Source organism: Chelmon rostratus, chromosome 6 (assembly GCF_017976325.1).
Source record: "Chelmon rostratus isolate fCheRos1 chromosome 6, fCheRos1.pri, whole genome shotgun sequence".
Classification (NCBI taxonomy): domain Eukaryota; kingdom Metazoa; phylum Chordata; class Actinopteri; order Chaetodontiformes; family Chaetodontidae; genus Chelmon; species Chelmon rostratus.
Genome location: NC_055663.1, coordinates 7,531,820 through 7,552,341, shown reverse-complemented (window position 1 = coordinate 7,552,341; position 20,522 = coordinate 7,531,820). Strand labels below are relative to the sequence as shown.

General features: G+C 44.1%; 1 protein-coding gene across 1 annotated transcript in view; it reads left to right on the top strand.

The window, feature by feature from the left end:
- Window positions 1-13,385: 13,385 nt before the first annotated feature.
- LOC121607554 (aryl hydrocarbon receptor nuclear translocator-like protein 1) overlaps window positions 13,386-20,522 on the top strand; it is a 30,644-nt gene continuing 23,507 nt past the window's right edge. The window contains exon 1 of the mRNA XM_041938422.1: window positions 13,386-13,490. The gene's annotated coding sequence lies outside the window, so the exon portion shown is untranslated. The remainder of the gene's footprint in view (window positions 13,491-20,522) is intronic.

Below are 20,522 nucleotides of genomic sequence, written 5' to 3'. Positions count from 1 at the left end.
AGTGGGTGGCTGCAGTTCTGGCTCAGGAGATAGCTGCAGTTCTGGTAGAGATGGTTGCAACCCTAGTTAAGGAGATTGCTGCAGCACAGGAAGTTGAACCAGCTGCAGCTCTGGTTTAGAAGATGGATCCAGCTCTGTCACAGGAGATGGCAGAAGCACTGGCTCAGAGGATGGCTGTAGCTCTGACTCAGAGGATGGCTGCAGCTCTGATGCAGGAGATAGCTGCAGCTCTGTCACAGGAGATGGCTGCAGTTCTGGTAGAGATGGTTGCAGCCCTGGTTAAGGAGATTGCTGCAGCACAGGAAGTTGAACCAGCTGCAGCTCTGGTTTAGAAGATGGAGCCAGCTTGGTCACAGGACAGGGCTGCAGCTCTGACTTAGGAGATTGCTGCAGCACAGGAAGTGGAGAAAGCTGCAGCTCTGGTTTATGAGTTTGCTCCAGCTCTGGCTCAGGAGATGGCAGAAGCACTGGCTCAGAGGATGGCGGCAGCTCTGGCTCAGAGGATGGCTGCAGCTCTGGCTCAGGAGATAGCTGCAGCTCTGTCACAGGAGATGGCTGCAGTTCTGGTAGAGAGGGTTGCAGCCCTGGTTAAGGAGATTGCTGCAGCACAGGAAGTTAAACCAGCTGCAGCTCTGGTTTAGAAGATGGAGCCAGCTTTGTCACAGGAGAGGGCTGCAGCTCTGACTTAGGAGATTGCTGCAGCACAGGAAGTGGAGAAAGCTGCAGCTCTGGCTTATGAGATTGCTGCAGCTCTGGCTCAGGAGATGGCAGAAGCACTGGCTCAGAGGATGGCTGCAGCTCTGGCTCAGAGGATGGCTGCAGCTCTGGCTAAGGAGATAGCTGCAGCTCTGTCACAGGAGATGGCTGCAGTTCTGGAAGAGATGGTTGCAACCCTGGTTAAGGAGATTGCTGCAGCACAGGAAGTTGAACCAGCTGCAGCTCTGGTTTAGAAGAAGATGGATCCAGCTCTGGCTCAGGAGATGGCAGAAGCACTGGCTCAGAGGATGGCTGTAGCTCTGACTCAGAGGATGGCTGCAGCTCTGACTCAGGAGATAGCTGCAGCTCTGTCACAGGAGATGGCTGTAGTTCTGGTCAAGGTGGTTGCAGCCCTGGTTAAGGAGATTGCTGCAGCACAGGAAGTTGAACCAGCTGCAGCTCTGGTTTAGAAGAAGGAGCCAGCTCTGTCACAGGAGATGGCTGCATTTCTAGTAGAGATGGTTGCAACCCTGGTTAAGGAGATTGCTGCAGCACAGGAAGTTGAACCAGCTGCAGCTCTGGTTTCGAAGATGGATCCAGCTCTGTCACAGGAGATGGCTGCAGCTCTGACTCAGGAGATTGCTGCAGCACAGGAAGTGGAGAAAGCTGCAGCTCTGGCTTATGGGATTGCTGCAGCTCTGGCTCAGGAGATTGCTGCAGCCCTGGCTCAGGAGATGGCAGAAGCACTGGCTCAGAGGATGGCTGCAGCTCTATCACAGGAGATGGCTGCAGTTCTGGTAGAGATGGTTGCAGCCCTGGTTAAGGAGATAGCTGCAGCCAAGGAAGTTGAACCAGCTGCAGCTCTGGTTTAGAAGATGGAGCCAGCTCTGTCACAGGAGATGGCTGCAGCTCTGACTCAGGAGGTTGCTGCAGCACAGGAACTGGAGAAAGCTGCAGCTCTGGCTTATGAGATTGCTGCAGCACTGGCTCAGGAGATGGCAGAAGCACTGGCTCAGAGGATGGCTGCAGCTCTGGCTCAGTGGGTGGCTGCAGTTCTGGCTCAGGAGATAGCTGCAGTTCTGGTAGAGATGGTTGCAACCCTAGTTAAGGAGATTGCTGCAGCACAGGAAGTGGAGAAAGCTGCAGCTCTGGTTTATGAGTTTGCTCCAGCTCTGGCTCAGGAGATGGCAGAAGCACTGGCTCAGAGGATGGCGGCAGCTCTGGCTCAGAGGATGGCTGCAGCTCTGGCTCAGAGGATAGCTGCAGCTCTGGCTCAGGAGATTGCTGCAGCTCTGTCACAGGAGATGGCTGCATTTCTAGTAGAGATGGTTGCAACCCTTGTTAAGGAGATTGCTGCAGCACAGGAAGTTGAACCAGCTGCAGCTCTGGTTTAGAAGATGGAGCCAGCTCTGTCACAGGAGATGGCTGCAGCTCTGACTCGGGAGGTTGCTGCAGCACAGGAAGTGGAGAAAGCTGCAGCTCTGGCTTATGGGATTGCTGCAGCTCTGGCTCAGGAGATTGCTGCAGCTCTGGCTCAGGAGATGGCAGAAGCACTGGCTCAGAGGATGGCTGCAGCTCTGTCACAGGAGATGGCTGCAGTTCTGGTAGAGATGGTTGCAGCCCTGGTTAAGGAGATAGCTGCAGCCAAGGAAGTTGAACCAGCTGCAGCTCTGGTTTAGAAGATGGAGCCAGCTCTGTCACAGGAGATGGCTGCAGCTCTGACTCAGGATGTTGCTGCAGCACAGGAACTGGAGAAAGCTGCAGCTCTGGCTCAGTGGGTGGCTGCAGTTCTGGCTCAGGAGATAGCTGCAGTTCTGGTAGAGATGGTTGCAACCCTAGTTAAGGAGATTGCTGCAGCACAGGAAGTTGAACCAGCTGCGGCTCTGGTTTAGAAGATGGATCCAGCTCTGTCACAGGAGATGGCAGAAGCACTGGCTCAGAGGATGGCTGTAGCTCTGACTCAGAGGATGGCTGCAGCTCTGATGCAGTAGATAGCTGCAGCTCTGTCACAGGAGATGGCTGCAGTTCTGGTAGAGAGGGTTGCAGCCCTGGTTAAGGAGATTGCTGCAGCACAGGAAGTTGAACCAGCTGCAGCTCTGGTTTAGAAGATGGAGCCAGCTTGGTCACAGGACAGGGCTGCAGCTCTGACTTAGGAGATTGCTGCAGCACAGGAAGTGGAGAAAGCTGCAGCTCTGGTTTATGAGTTTGCTCCAGCTCTGGCTCAGGAGATGGCAGAAGCACTGGCTCAGAGGATGGCGGCAGCTCTGGCTCAGAGGATGGCTGCAGCTCTGGCTCAGAGGATAGCTGCAGCTCTGGCTCAGGAGATAGCTGCAGCTCTGTCACAGGAGATGGCTGCATTTCTAGTAGAGATGGTTGCAACCCTGGTTGAGGAGATTGCTGCAGCACAGGAAGTTGAACCAGCTGCAGCTCTGGTTTCGAAGATGGATCCAGCTCTGTCACAGGAGATGGCTGCAGCTCTGACTCAGGAGATTGCTGCAGCACAGGAAGTGGAGAAAGCTGCAGCTCTGGCTTATGGGATTGCTGCAGCTCTGGCTCAGGAGATTGCTGCAGCTCTGGCTCAGGAGATGGCAGAAGCACTGGCTCAGAGGATGGCTACAGCTCTGTCACAGGAGATGGCAGAAGCACTGGCTCAGAGGATGGCTGCAGCTCTGTCACAGGAGATGGCTGCAGTTCTGGTAGAGATGGTTGCAGCCCTGGTTAAGGAGATAGCTGCAGCACAGGAAGTTGAACCAGCTGCAGCTCTGGTTTAGAAGATGGAGCCAGCTCTGTCACAGGAGATGGCTGCAGCTCTGACTCAGGATGTTGCTGCAGCACAGGGAAGTGGAGAAAGCTGCAGCTCTGGCTTATGAGATTGCTGCAGCACTGGCTCAGGAGATGGCAGAAGCACTGGCTCAGAGGATGGCTGCAGCTCTGGCTCAGAGGGTGGCTGCAGCTCTGGCTAAGGAGATAGCTGCAGCTCTGTCACAGGAGATGGCTGCAGTTCTGGTAGAGATGGTTGCAACCCTAGTTAAGGAGATTGCTGCAGCACAGGAAGTTGAACCAGCTGCAGCTCTGGTTTAGAAGATGGAGCCAGCTCTGTCACAGGAGATGGCAGAAGCACTGGCTCACAGGATGGCTGCAGCTCTGGCTCAGAGGATGGCTGCAGCTCTGTCACAGGAGATGGCTGCAGTTCTGGTAGAGATGGTTGCAGCCCTGGTTAAGGAGATTGCTGCAGCACTGGAAGTTGAACCAGCTGCAGCTCTGGTTTAGAAGATGGAGCCAGCTCTGTCACAGGAGATGGCAGAAGCACTGGCTCAGAGGATGGCTGTAGCTCTGGCTCAGAGGATGGCTGCTGCTCTGTCACAGGAGATGGCTGCAGTTCTGGTAGAGATGGTTGCAGCCCTGGTTAAGGAGATTGCTGCAGCATAAGAAGTTGAAACAGCTGCAGCTCTGATTTAGAAGATGGAGCCAGCTCTGTCACAAGAGAGGGCTGCAGCTCTGACTCAGGAGATAGCTGCAGCACAGGAAGTGGAGAAGGCTGCAGCTCTGGCTTATGAGATTGCTGCAGCTCTGACTCAGGAGATGGCAGAAGCACTGGCTCAGAGGATGGCTGCAGCTCTGGCTCAGAGGATGGCTGCAGCTCTGGCTAAGGAGATAGCTGCAGCTCTGTCACAGGAGATGGCTGCAGTTCTGGTAGAGATGGTTGCAACCCTGGTTAAGGAGATTGCTGCAGCACAGGAAGTTGAACCAGCTGCAGCTCTGGTTTAGAAGATGGATCCAGCTCTGGCTCAGGAGATGGCAGAAGCACTGGCTCAGAGGATGGCTGTAGCTCTGACTCAGAGGATGGCTGCAGCTCTGACTCAGGAGATAGCTGCAGCTCTGTCACAGGAGATGGCTGTAGTTCTGGTCAAGGTGGTTGCAACCCTGGTTAAGGAGATTGCTGCAGCACAGGAAGTTGAACCAGCTGCAGCTCTGGTTTAGAAGAAGGAGCCAGTTCTGTCACAGGAGATGGCTGCATTTCTAGTAGAGATGGTTGCAACCCTGGTTAAGGAGATTGCTGCAGCACAGGAAGTTGAACCAGCTGCAGCTCTGTTTTAGACGATGGATCCAGCTCTGTCACAGGAGATGGCTGCAGCTCTGACTCAGGAGTTTGCTGCAGCACAGGAAGTGGAGAAAGCTGCAGCTCTGGCTTATGGGATTGCTGCAGCTCTGGCTCAGGATATTGCTGCAGCTCTGGCTCAGGAGATGGCAGAAGCACTGGCTCAGAGGATGGCTGCAGCTCTGTCACAGGAGATGGCTGCAGTTCTGGTAGAGATGGTTGCAGCCCTGGTTAAGGAGATAGCTGCAGCCAAGGAAGTTGAACCAGCTGCAGCTCTGGTTTCGAAGATGGAGCCAGCTCTGTCACAGGAGATGGCTGCAGCTCTGACTCAGGATGTTGCTGCAGCACAGGAAGTGGAGAAAGCTGCAGCTCTGGCTCAGGAGATTGCTGCAGCTCTGGCTCAGGAGATGGCAGAAGCACTGGCTCAGAGGATGGCTGCAGCTCTGGCTCAGAGGATGGCTGCAGCTCTGTCACAGGAGATGGCTGCAGTTCTGGTAGAGATGGTTGCAGCCCTGGTTAAGGAGATTGCTGCAGCACTGGAAGTTGAACCAGCTGCAGCTCTGGTTTAGAAGATGGAGCCAGCTCTGTCACAGGGGAGGGCTGCAGCTCTGACTCAGGAGGTTGCTGCAGCACGGGAACTTGAGAAAGCTGCAGCTCTGGCTTATGAGATTGCTATAGCTCTGGCTCCGGAGATGGCTGCAGCTCTGACTTTGGACATTGCTGCAGGTCTGGATTTGTTCATGGTTGCAGCTCTGGCTTAGGAGATGGCTGCAGCTCTGTCACAGGAGATGGCTGCAGATCTGTCACAGGAGATGGCTGCAGCTCTGTCATAGGAGATGGCTTCAGCACTGGCTGAGGAGATGGCTGCAGTTCTGGTATCGAAAATCCTGTTTTCAGGCTGCTGGTGCCTGTCCCAACACACACGGGGTAGTTGGTGTGGTAAACCCTGGGCAACAGGGCGCAGAGAGTTCACAGTTCACAGTTCATCTTGTATTGGAAAAATAAAATGTCTTCTGTCAAGAGAGCTTTTAAGTCCAGACTCCTATATAGCTCCCTTGTAGTTGCCACTATGCCGGACACACAGGCCAGCACAAAGAAATAAAGAAAGGTGCATGATGCACCGGTGCAAGACGCACCAAAACCACTGACCTGTGGACCACAACAAACTATATACAAATGTACAGAGTTAACCCCTCGCCCAACCATATTCTCCGTATGGGGCAGTATATTTACATGGGCCTTGGTGCAAGACGCTACAAGAGGTGGTCGCCAGTCCAGCCAGACGCAAAGACCAGCTCCCAGGGGTCACTATAATCCAGCAGGTTAGGTGGAGGTTGTAGCTGACTCCAAGTTCTGCCATCTTCTTTAGAGTATTTGTGAAATTGAATTGGTTTTGGATCTCTGAGCGAGCCATCTGAATAAACTGTATGAACTGCTGTTTTCATCTTGTGTTGGAAAAATAAAATGTCTTCTGTCAAGAGAGCTCTTAAGTCCAGACTCCTATATAGCTCCCTTGTAGTTGCCACTATGTCGGACACGCAGGCCAGCACAAAGAAATAAAGAAAGGTGCATGATGCACCGGTGCAAGACGCACCAAAACCACTGACCTGTGGACCACAACAAACTATATACAAATGTACAGAGTTAACCCCTCGCCCAAGCCAGCTCCCAGGGGTCACTATAATCCAGCAGGTTTTGTGAAATTGAATTGGCTTTGGATCTCTGAACGAGCCATCTGAATAAACTATATGAACTGTTGTTTCGGTTTCTTGTAGCTGAACATATTTGATGATTATAAATTTAGCTACTTGTTTATTTCCTGTCCTACTGAATTACGACATTTAGTTCCGTTTGGCTTTTTTGCTTTTAGGCTGTAGAGGGGGCGGTTCACATGAGACGTCCACATCTATAAGTGGTGGATAGACTCCTGCTCCATATGACTCTTCGACTCTCATGGGTCCAACATCACTGTCTTCTGTGGTGACTCGTGGACGGTTCAGTTTCTCCCACAGGCGCTGTTTCATTTTGCGTCCAAGTTGACGGCTGTACGGGCGAAGCCGTCCGCTTTTGTAACTGTGAACAATGAAAGACACAAAAAATGACATTTTAAAGATTAATATGGCTAGAAGGATAATCTATTGAAAATTGTTGTTAGCATTCCAAGTGAAAAAAGAATGAACTTAAACGTATTCAAAGCATATTCAAATATTGCAAAGTATGTTTCCAGAACATTATACATTTGAGTGTATTTTCTTTCAGCAGGGCAGTGTTTTTATTCATTTGATGATGATTTCCTTAAAGCTGCACTTATTTAGTAGAAAAAAAGTAGAATTCTACGTCTACAACTAAAACAATTTACATTCAAAATGGGAAATGTCTGTCAGTCATTGACACATTTACAAGGCTATCACATTAATTTTTAGCATTTCTCTCATTTTTATGGCGTCCAAACATACGTCAGCATTTCGTCCACCACAGAGTGGTAGATCTTCTGGTAGTCTTCAACACAGTAGCCATGGACCATCAGAGGCGTCTCAGTGTTTGGGACAACATGTTCCTGGACAGCAGCAGGGCTCAGCTGAGGGGTGGAGGCCGGGAGGTCAGGAGTAGGGCTAGTAGGAATGAAGCCCTGGTCCTGTAGAAGGTGGAGACAACATGAATGCTTTTGGCCGCTCACAGGTTCTGTCCATTTTACAGATGTTTGTGTGACATTTTTTCCACTCAACAATTGCTATGAGTATATGGAATTGCATTAAATTTCAGATCATTTTTAATTCAGTGGAATTCAATGTACAATGTGCTGAGGACAGTAAAAGCAAGTGCTTACCTGGTTACAGGAGCCTTCCGGTTTTTCCTGAGGTGACACAGTGACCCTCTTCCTTTTCCTGCAGGGGGTCTTCTTCTCAGAGCCAAAGGGCACGCAGCACTGCAACAATACATACACATGTACACCCAGGTCAGAAAGTGCTATACTGTAGTGTATTAGAAATATAGCTGAAATATAGACAGGTCATGATAAGTACACTTTTACTTTTTGTGCTTCATTTAAGGTGCGTTTGACACATACTTTTAAAAGGTGTACTTCTAACTAGATGTCATTTAATTCCACCTTAATGTATCAAAACTTTATTTAAGTGTATTATGAATTGTATTTATTTTCAAATATAGTAAACTGCAAATATGTTTAATAGTAATGAGGTGTACTTATGAAAAGTAGACTTATTTTCAAGTCCTTTGTAACACACTATTAGCAGCTTAATTAAAGTCTACTTTAATTTCACTTCATTCAAGTATATTTCCAACACATGGTGATGAATCCTGATTTTTACTGATGTATTTCAGCACACTTCGCAACTATTTGTAAGTCAAGTATACTCGATTATTTCTCAAGTGATACTCAAGGACTACTTGAGTATACTATAAGACTCCAAAAATCCTGTGTACATAAAAGTGTACTTAGTGCAGTCTTCAAAATCACACTTTAAGTTGGATATTTCTCACCATCAGTACCACTGAGGCAAAGGGTGAAATAAATCCACTATTTCATGCAAAATATGTTGTGTTTTGTCCTGAACTGCATAAAAATGTCACATGTATAATATGCAGCTTCTACAAATAGCTAAGAGCAACTACTTAAGAATTGTAGTTCAATTTCAGAAGCAATTAGTTTGTGGTAACTTAATTCATTTTAAATGAATTAAGAAGAACTGAAGAACAGTTTAAAGTGAAATGGCCTCAAGACAACACTTGCACATGATCTTAAGGCACCATTTAGTAGAGGGTCCCTGAGCTAAAAGCAATTTTTATGGCTTCAATATCTCTGTTTATATTGAGGGCTTAGGGCATTAGGGCATTATACTTAATACCTCTGTACTCAATCAAGTTACCACAAGCATTAACAACACATTGACAATGTGCAGACAGGGGTTAATAGGGGGCCAGTGATTTTAGTCTTGGGGTCCTCTGGTCGGTTAATCTGGCCTCTGGTGTAAACAATGCCAGCGTTACTGCTCACCTGGCAGCATCTCACAGGAAAATGGATGTGCAAACTTCATCTAACTGGTAAAATTCCTTTGATACTTTTGCATTTAAATGACAAGTTTTACAAAATTTTGCTGAATATTTTAGCAAATGCTACATATGTTACAAAGTGTTATATACAATATTATATATTCTACAACACAGATCACTGAATATTATATATCTTACAGTATTTCTTTAGGGCAAATCTTAACAGCAGTAAAGTTATCCATGTTATATGATGAAAAGGCTCAAATGACTGGGAGTCATATTGTTCATCTCTATATCAAACAGAGATGTTGAGCTGGGGGGCGGCTGGGTCTCTGCACATAGTGTGCACAGTTGAGGATACTTAAGTTTAATGGGACACCAGCAGCTCGCTGTGAGGCCTGTGGCAATGGCAAAATACCTGAGTTGGAAAAAGCTCTTAAATCTTACATTTTCCATGCTGGAAGTTGTTTGGGTGAAGTCGGAAGACGAAATTTGGTAGAAATCGGGTGAATAGTCGTCACTGGATGTCACTTTCTTTTCAACAAGTCGTGCAAAAAACGTTAGAAACGAGGCTGTAAGATGGCTGACCGACACTCTTTACCGTTTGAATATGGAACCTGTTGGAATGATGCACCTGGAGACGGAGCATAGCAACGTGGAACCTGTTGGAAAGATGCACCTGGAGACGGAGCATAGCAACGTGGAACCTGTCAGGTCCACTTCACGGACCTCCTGCTGCAGCCGGAGCATCACAGCGATCAAACGCAGCATCCCGTCAATCACGCTGTCGTGCAGACGTTCATGTCAAAACGACCTGTTGAAAATGCACAGAAAAGTGAAATCATTCAAGTCAGAGTCCAAACAAAGTGAGCAGGAGAAGTGCAGAGGAAAGGAGCGGCTCACATGGAAAGAAAACAAACACAGCTCAAGGCCCAACTTACTTGTCCCTGAAGCTTTCAGCCGCATCTCGTTGCATTCCTCCGCAGACAAACGCGGCTTGACTTCGTGTTTGTTTTCGTTTGGTGCGCACAACAAATGGGGCAAAGCTGGAAACGGATCATGCGTGTTTGCAAGTTTGAGTTTTTCAAAGGGTCCTTCACGCACATGACAATACAACGAATCATACACTTGCATGTATAGCCTATTACTGAGCAAAATCCACACAGCTGTTTTTCCACTGAACAAAATGCATTTACTAATACGTTTAAACCATGAGACTAAAATGTGTGAAAATGTGCTTGTTTTTTGAAAAACCTTTCACAGTGTTTAGACTGTGATTTATGATGTTTCATTCATTTTCTAGCTATTATTAACTTTGGCTCATTCTAGATGTTCCTCTCGACACTGTAGGAGAAAAGAAATTAAGAAAAAAGAAAATGTTGATGTCAGACAGGAGGATCCAGATGTGTGTATACTGTTATTAATGTGTGGTGTGTGTTAATAAATTAATAAATATCAGTTTAGTTTGAAATATGTCTTGTGAATGCATATATTATAAACTAAAAAAAAGTTAAGATAAGACAAGACAAAATAGACATTATTAAATTCGGTTATTACAGGCAGCAGGCAATAGCAGTTGGAAAAAATAGCATTAGAATAGAGAAAAGACAGCGATGGAGGGTCATAGCAGACAAAACTAGAAAATTAAGACGCAGACTGGGGTTTATGGAATGTCGGACTGGCTTCTGTCTCCAGGATCTCTGGATCGATCGATTAATCTCCTCTTCGACACTCAGATTAAATGTTGTGATGACCTCTGAAATGTCAGAATCAAGACTGAAGCACCATCCTCGATGATTGTTGTGTCTGTCACATTCTCCATGTCTGGGATGTCATGCCAGTGCAGCAGCTCATCAAGCTCTGCATCACTCTGGTAGAAAGAGCTGGTGATGCACAAAGCAGGAGAGCTGGAGATTTCCTCCATGTTCTCTGCTTCTGCGTTCCTTGAATCACAAATCAACACACACACACACATACACACACACACACACACACACACACACACACATATATATATATATATATATATATATATATATATATATATATATATAAATTGCCGTGGTGATTTATATCCATATTTGTGTTTTTGTATGTATGGTCTATGATCTGGGACTTTTGGAGCCTCTGTGGGTCTGCTTTGCCTGTTTGGCTGTCTGTATTCTTCTCCCAAGAGATATATAAAAAAATAAATGTATTCTTATTAAAAATATGTTGGAGGTATACTGTTTAACAGCTAGAGATAACAGCTTCAAAAATATTAGAAACAATATCATTTGACATTATAGAACAATTTGCACATGGTGCCAAAAATACATACAAATGGCTTTTCAAACGTGATTTTCTAGTCACATCTGCTGGGATATTTAAAGGCACGGACTTAAGCCCTCAGCCTGGAATTAGGATTGATGAGTGAGGCATTATAGTGGATCCGAGAAGCTGTACTTGTGGCACCTGTAAGGGTCTATGCCTGAGTCTATTGGTTCAATAATATGTTTATTTCTTGGTGAACAATTGAGCTTCATGTCCCACACTCACCACTAGGTGGCAGAGTAGGCAGTTCGAGGGGTATGGCACTATAGAAAATACATTAGCGGTTCTAGTGTTCAGTGCAGAGCCAGAGCCCAAAGAGAGATCGTGTGTGTCTCGTTGCTGCTGTGTGACAACATGAAAGCTTTGCAGGGTTTGCCGTTGAAGCGATAAATGAACACTTTTTCTATACTATTAATGCTTAAGTGGTGTGACACTTACAGGTAAGGTTGCAGCTAATACAGGTAAGCATTACTGAGGGAATACAGCCAGCAGATGTATATCATTGTATATAAGAACATGTATTTGTGTATGTGCTGTATTCACGCACCTTATTCTGGATTAACCTGTAAACTACAAACAGACTGAGATTTCTCAGAGTAACTGTGATCAGTGCACCTCTTGTTAGGGAAAGACTACATTTCTGTGAATATTCAATGCACTCCTGTTTATGTGTCTTTACAGATATCAATAAGCTTTTTACCAAAAAAAAGCAAAGGATGCAGCCATGCTTTTCATATGTTCAGCAAGTAATGCAGGTGTGGGATGATGGCGTGGGCGAACTGCACATTCCAAAGGGCAACAAGCAAAAATAACATATATACACTGACTAAAACAACTACAGTTGAGATAGTGAAAGTAAATGTCATCAGCAAGACAAGTCTGTGTGCCAAATCAGATGTTACCACACAAATGATACAGGAAAACGCACAGCTGGAGAAACTAAAGTGACTGAGTGATTTCAAATGTACTTCACAATGTGGTGAAAATGTAGTCAAAAGGTGAATAACTGAAACTTCGGACCCTGATAAAGAAACATTTGTTTTATTTACTCAAAAGCAGATTGATAATAGATATTTGACATGGAAAAGATGTGTGTCACTCAACAAAACAGCAATGAACTCTAATTTTTAAACTACCAGGGATGCAAATACATTTGTGGGACAACCTTAAGTATTTACTAACATTGATAATTTTCTCACATTCTTCCTTCCAAGTATTTTCTCCAACTTTTATATGCTTTGCGATACTAAAATGCAGGATGAGTGATTGCCCCTCCGAACCCAGACTGTCAGTTGATCTGTGGTAATTTTAATTCATTTATTTGTTTTTGAATAAATTGTACACCACTAAAGCACAATATAAACTCAAATATAAGAACCTCAAGGCATATCTTGCATTACTAAATTTCTTATATCATGAATCAAAAATGACATGGTGTGTATGAATTTGTGTTTAACCATATTACCACAAACATGGGGTCAACAGGGGCTCATAGCAAAGTTTTTGCCAGGCCCCCTAGCTGGTAGATCTGACCATGAATGTGTGCAGTGTTTGTATTTTCTTTCTCAGTTATATCATAAAGGGGAAAGAAGTAGCATGAAAAAGGAATCAGATCAATCACAAATGTTTGTGTGTTAAATTGCACTGCCGCATTACAGTATTTATTGTGTTTTCACGTTTGGACAGTAGGAGCAGTAAAAATATGACCAACAGGAGGCGCCATGGTGCACATGAATGTCTATTTTAAAAAGTTACGCTAAGATAAATCAGAAAGAGGAGTTCACCTTGACCTGCTTTGGGATATTCAGACAGGTGAATATATAATAAAACCCCGACTAAAGACTAGAGAAACATAATAAATGCATTTTCCCTCAAATGGTTACATTGAATAGTAGTTCTCTTATCAAACACTTCAGTTTTAATATACTGATGTGTCAGATTGTCCACATTCAATGTAAGAAAGTGAAGAGACATGACGAATCAAATTTAAAGTATCAAAATACAGTATAAGACAGGCTCAGAGCCGGCTCGTGTTGCACGCCTACCGACGACATGACTCGTGATTCATTGCTCTCCATACACACTCCAGCACACAAGTACCCTCTGCATTCCGTTCTACCCTGGCTGTCATTGGTTGACTAGCACGTCCGTCATATTTTCCCAACCTGAACCAGTGTCTGATTGGCCAGAGGGCCACCTACGGCGGTAGCACGAACGCCATTGGATAAAAAACTAGGTTAGTGGTCCGACAGGCATGACGGTGAAGAGAAACTGGGTCACCGCTCGAAAATCGTTTATGTCACAGTTGTGTGCGTTGCTATTACATGTTACAGCGGCTTTCAATGGATAGACAAATCTCATCGGACCTACTGTAAGTATACAATGAAAACAAGCCTATGGGTTATCGATATTGCATTTTGGGGACGCTGCTTGGTTGTAATCCATGATGGATATCGTCGATGTTTTTTCCCCAGCTTTGTGGTCATGTCAGTGTGGTTTTCTAGAGCAGGAGGAGGGACGTTAGCTCGCTGGCCAAGTCTTGACAGTTAGCGTTTCTTAGCTAGCAGCTGTATGCTAATATTAGTCAACGGGACTAAATGCTGTTATGGACAAAGGTGGGGAAGCCGCCTCTAGTGTGCCAGGCCAGCTTTAAGTGTTTTGAGCAATGACCATGGCTCTAAGGAAGTCAGTGAGAAGGTAAGTGCCGGTCCTTGGGCTTGTTAAATGTTAACTAAACGTGACCTGAGTGCGAGCGACTAAGTGAGCAACGCTATCCAATGCTAGCACGCTAGCGATGTAAACAGGCCTTGGTGGGTATCTGGCACACGGTTTCTTCGACAGCATCCGTCCTGCTGTGATAACTTCAAAGCACCCCCTTCTCACATCTCTTCAGATGACAGAGTAACTCGCGGTTGCAACCCATACCGAGACCTCAGCCGTTTGGAAACAGTGGGCTAGTGTTTCGTTATGAAATATCGTGACACGGTGTTGGCATTGTCAGTGGAAATGTGGCGACAGCTCGGTGTCTGCAGTGTCCGCAGCGGTTGCTGGAAGATGATCATGATAGTGGTCTTTGGGATTTGGTTGCATTGTGCATCAGGTACAATCGGTGCGTTTTAGTGAATGATTTTCACCAGGGGATCCCAAACACGGGCTCACGGGGGAACGGGTTCTCAGGACGAGGGTTCCTAGAGGTCTCCAACAGGATGAGGAGTAGTTGCTTTCCATTGTTATTTAATCTTCTGAGTCATACTTACCAGCATGAATCCTCACAGATCGGATTTTTTAGGACATGGTCTTTGCCAGTGGGGATCCGTGGTCTGTTCTGGATCAATTTCGGGATCCCTGGGGTGAAAAAAATGTGGCAGTTGTTACTTAACAGTATAAAGTGGCTTTTATAATTACTTCCGTCCAGGAGGTTATGATTTGTTTGTGATTAACTAAACAAAAAGGAACAACAATACACACACATTCATAACAATCAGCTGCTATCATGAAAACCAAACCCTCTGTTTTTCTAAAATGTATAAATGATTTTTAGGTAAGAGTAATCCACATTTGTTTGCACATTTTTTACAGAAGTCTTGTTTGCACTTTTCCGTAACATCTAAACAGCAGCAAGGTTGACTACTGGCACGTTAAGTAGTGTAGATATTAAAAAATTAAATAGCAAAAAGTACAGTACAATAAATATCTTAATGCGCTTGTGTCAGTGTCAGTTGTCTCTCTGCTGTGCTTACATGACCTGTGTCAACAGATGCTGCAACTTCTGTTAACAGATAGTTGTTTCTTTTTCTTTTCAATGATAAGCTCCTCAGTACTACTCAATAGTATTGATAGGCCAAAATAAAGTTTGACATTGACACACTGCATGTGCTGAATCAACAACGCAGCAACTGTCACGAGTGGTAACACAGGACAAATACAACCAGGCATATAGACAATCAGGAAACAGGGCAAGAAATATGCTTTATGAACAAGTAACAGAGCTAGGGAACACTGGGGATTCAAGGTAGCATACAATAAAACAACTGTGTGATTATACTCCGAGTACCACTACTTATAAGAAGCAGAAAAACAAGATAACTTCCCATGTCCCATGCTTCCTGGAAAACCTTGAAAACAGTCGACCAATTTTCCACTCATGGGAAACACATGGAAAATGGGAGAAAAAGTAAAATGTCCTGGAAAATGTTATGTTGTCCTGGAAAATTATTTCAACATTCCTCATATTTTCCTTTTGCTGAGAATGAACTTGTATGCTATCCACCAGAGCCCCCCAAAACAAATGACATTGCCGTCTGAAAGGCTAAGTTATGTTGGGGATCATATTAACGTTCAACTGGTAGTTTATGGACAGGATATTTAAAAAAGGCTGCTCTTGATTACGTTGTGGAAAAGCTGTGAACACATCCCCAAGTCATGCCACATGATAGCACACTCAGGTTGACTGCCAGTGATACTGATTTATTGTATCATTATGAAGTAAATGTTGATTGCACAGCACGATGGCTATAGAGTAAGGGGTTTTGATTGGTTCAGCATAAGGCTTGCTTTCTCTATGCAATTTTGTCTGCTCCTGGGTATGATCTCCTGCGGAAATGAAGGCTGACTGGTGATCCAGCCAAGCTGGCACCATTTCTATCAACTTTAATGTCCATTATAGATAAAATGAATAAACTCACGCTTTTTCTCCTGAAGTTGTTGCTCCCTCAAACGCCAACCCCTGCTACAGATACCTGGTTGTGCAAAGCAATACTCAAGCTACATTATTGTTGTGTACAAAATGATGACAATTTTACTTTCTTCAGTGAACATTTCTTCATGGAATTTGCGAAACAAATGCGGTGTATCCTGTGATGTAGGTTGTTGCTGGACTCTGAGGAAAACGGAAAATAAGCCGCTTGTCTTTGCAACAGCGGTGTTAACATTAAAACCACATGGAAATGCTAGGGGGTGGTTGAAAAGTTGTCTGTTTCACAACTTTTTTTTCAGAAATATATTTTTCATTTGTTATTTTTTAATTATCAAGTAGCCTACATGTTTTTTAAAGTAGTTTAAAAAAAATGGAAATGTTTTTCATGATTTTAGCTATTGTTATGAGTGACTGTAAGGGAATTAATAAAGTAAATAAAGAGTGTATTTTTCCTCATAACCTCTTTGGTGGAAGTAATTACGTAAAATGCATGAAAACAAAAAGTAGAACGTGATTGCTCAACAACCATCCTAGGGCAGACGTACAACTGCTGACCTTTCATGACGACAAACCATGCACACTTCTGTTTGGCCCCACCCTAATTGACAGCAAGATGAGGGTGGCGTCTCAGCTGCCGACAGAGTGCCGCTGTCAGTAATCGCACTTGCTGTTTCTCATTTCATTTCATTACCTGTTATATTAGCTGGTTTGTTAGATGTACACCTTGTGTTTTGCAACTTGTGTTTTCTCATTTCTATAAAAGTCTTCCTCATAAGTCTGCATCAACTACAGTCTTATCAGTAGTTTATGTATTAACCTTCTCATGACAGGAAAGACATTGACTGTGAACTTCAGACTTGGACTGACAAGTGTTATTTCTACTCATATACAGGTAGCAACCTACATTAGTGCTTATCACTGTTGATCGATGTTGTCACAGAGGCATTTTGATAAAAGAAGTTTGTTATGACTCGGCAGGATCGCAGTTAACCACCTTGTTGTTCATGAAGACGAGACGACAAACCAGTCATTTCTGTAAGGAAATTGTCACGGCTGCACGTGCTACGTGTTTGCACTGTACCACTGGTGCTACAGAGTTTAAAAGTTTTGTAGCACAGACCGCAAAATCGTAGCATGAATATAACATCTGTTACCATCTCCAAAAGCAACCGTAAATAGTGCAGTTAATCACCTAAAAAAGGCATGTGACGAGCAAATGATGTTAATGTTGCATGCAGGGCACTGTCCAAACCTTAACAAGAAATGTTTTCAGACAAACATGTTCTTTATTTTTCTGTAATGGTAAATTTAAGGAACATAACACCTCGTTATACAAAACATCCATATATTATGCTTTCAACAAGCAGGACCAATTCAAGCATGTCCAAACTATTCCATAAAGGGCCGTGTGGCTGCAGGTTTTCATTCGAACCAAGGAGGAGCACACCAGGCTGGACTCATTTAATCAGCTGATCTCAGTCTTCAGCTGGTAATTAGGTGACCTCTTGACTGGTTGCAACAAAAACCTGCAGCCACACGGCCCTTAATGGAATAGTTTGGACATGCCTGCGAGTAAATCATCATACATACAGTATCATTTATGTCACATTCATACTGATCACAAAGTTTAAATCTTTAAAGTGTTGTTCTCTTCTTAGTGAATTGCACAACCAAAAATGGGAAGTAGCGTAACTAAAAACTCGAATCCAGAGAAATCTTTGTTCTTTAACAGAATGCTACACATTCAAGTCATTGGCCACAACTAGAATCTGTGAGCAGACATCACTTAATAAAAGGACGCATTATTTAAGTGTCGTCCTCCTCTGACCTGCACCAGCAACAGAACAAGAGCTGCTGTTCCTCGTCAAAAGTTGTCCAATGGAAATCCTTTTTCCACTCAGCGGCAATTATCAATCAATGAATTCGTTTGCATTTCACCCATACTTTCATTTGGCAGTGTTTCATCCAATTCTTAGCACAATAACGTAACCTTATTTTGTGATAACATAAAGTGGCTGCCCTGATGCAAAGTAAAGCTAACTTATTCCAGGTAAAGAAAAAAAAAAGGACAATTTTTATTCAAATTTTAGATCCGTAAGATGCTGGAAATGATATTTATCAACCACCATCAGTCTTTTTATATATTTACGTGAGATTGGAGCTGAATTTGTATTGTTCTTTTTTCTTGTATAAACACACAACCCTGATTTATTTTCAGTTGAATAAAACTGAGATTATTTTATCAGAATATGTAAATGTTACACTGCAACTCTGCCCAGCCTTGCTGATACACTGGAGATACTGTATCATTTGTACATATTGTGTGACTTCAACGTAGCATGATGTGTATATTTCACTATAAGTGTAATTAAAGCCACAATTGTCAATTGTCAGTTGCCCGAAATTTTAGTAAAATTTTAATTTTCGTTTCATACTTGTTAGATGAGTCAACTCTGTGGGGCGCTAGCGAGCAGATAATGGAGTAGGTTGTGTGTTAGGTAAGCCCTCCAGGGAATTTGATTTAGCTTTTTTTTGTTTGTTTGTTTTTTGGCGCCCTGCACCAATATTTTTTTGGAAATCTATGTTCAAATTATTTTCTGACATGCTAGAAATATCCATAGAACCTCTTGCCATAATAGCAATATTTGGCACAGTACCACAGGATCTCTGTCTCAACCAATACAGCAAAAACATGATAGCCTTTGCTACACTCCTGGTTAGGAGACTTATTCTGCTTAAATGGAAAGAAAGATTTCCTCCAACTTTCGATCTATGGATTAGTGATCTTATGCATCATCTGACACCAGAAAAAAAAAATGTTATGCTACAAGAGGCTGTGCCCTCAACTTTTACACCATTTGGCAACCAGTTCTGGATCAGGTAGAAAAGATGGACGCTTCAGACATTTTCATAAGTATAGACTTTGTATAAAGTTTTCCCTGTGTGTTGCAGCACCAGTGTGAAGGCTGTGACTAGATAAATTACGTATGTGCCTTAATAGTAGATCAGCTGCACATGCTCAGCAAGGCACACCATTGCACACGCAGTTATTTCTCACTGTATGTCATTTATGTCCATCCCATAATGCTTTAATTTTCACGTGCTTCTATTGAATAACACCTTTTTTTGCCGCTTTCATTTCGCAGAATAGACTTATCAGCTATATCAGCTCTCTTGCTTGCTGGCTCTCTAAATTTGAACATCAGCCTGTATTTTATGTTGGCTAAAACAAATGTCCAAAAGAAAAGTGTTTTAACTTAGGGCCTCTATAACACACACACGCACACGCACTGACTGCAACTTGTTCATGCCCATGTCTGGTATGTCAGATTGGCAGGGGCCTGCGTGTTTTAATAATATCTCTCTGTCTCTCTCCTTCTCTTTAAACCCAACCGGTCGAGGCAAATGGCCGTCCACTCAGAGCTTGGTTCTGCTTGAGGTTTCTACCTGTTAAAAGGAAGTTTTTCCTCGCCACTGACACCAAGTATAATTAAATATAGTCTGTACACGAACTGCTGAGAGGAAGTCTCTCACTGTACTGATGGGAGCTTTTTTTATTGACCGTGTACAGACATGGCATGGTATCTTTTTTTCCAAAATTTCCTAAAATGTCTGACTTTTCGCTGTTTAGATGTTTATATAAGGTCAGAGGTGACTTTTATGTTCACTATAACCAGTGATTAAAACTTGGTGGTCAGATAAAAGCAGCGGCTGTGGTGAGCTCGTTAGAAGTTAGACGAAGAGCTGAGGGCAAAAGAAAGTTTCTCACTTTGGATGAAATCAAACTTCTAACACATCATCAAGGTAAACACCACCTTCAACGGTGCCATTGCCGACATATGGAAAACTGCTGGCACTGTGCCTGCATCTCAGGCTCTGGCCATGGTTGCTCCAGCACGGTTATCCAGAGTCGAGCTTTATAGAGCTTTAGCAAAAATGTAAGCGCTCAAACATTAAAAACACAGCGTCATATAAAAATATCCAGAGGTTCATCCACTTTAACAATTTAAAATGCCTTCCAGGTGGGGTGAACGGCATTGTCAGTAATGAATAATAATAACCAAGGAGCCCTGCCATGCCAACCAAGGCAGGATATTGGCATGATGTCTAAGACTTGATAAGAGGGGGCTGTAGCCACTGTTATTGGCCTTGTTCTTTGGTTGGACAGATCAAACCCATCCATAGGCTCCATTGTCACAGAGATGTGTTGCTAAGGAAAAAATATAAACAACAACCAGTGTAGCTTCTAGTCTGACTAATCCAACATGGTTTGTGGTATTGGAAAATACTGGCAGCGTGAGACTTCCTTTTTCTGCACTAAAGAGTGGCTAGCCCAGGTCCGACAATCATCCCCCACATCAACTTCAGGACATTTCTCCTCTTTTATCTGCCAGCCTGTAGGCAACACCGTGTTTGCTTAGAAACGTTGTGTGACTCTGCTGCAGGTTATCCGTCCCCGTGGTGGCGAGGACAATACAGATTCACTGACGAGCAAATACAGATTGGCTGCACTGGCTAGCTAACAAGCAGCACAAAGTTTACTGAGTTACCTGAGCAGATAAGCAAGTGATGGTTGTAATGTCAGACAGCCAATCAACACCATTGTTAGATCTCGGTACAAGCTGCGTGCTTATTGGCTCACTCATGCTGATGAGATTTACTCCTTTGACAAGGCATTTTTTGATATTCAACAGTATCAAAGCATGC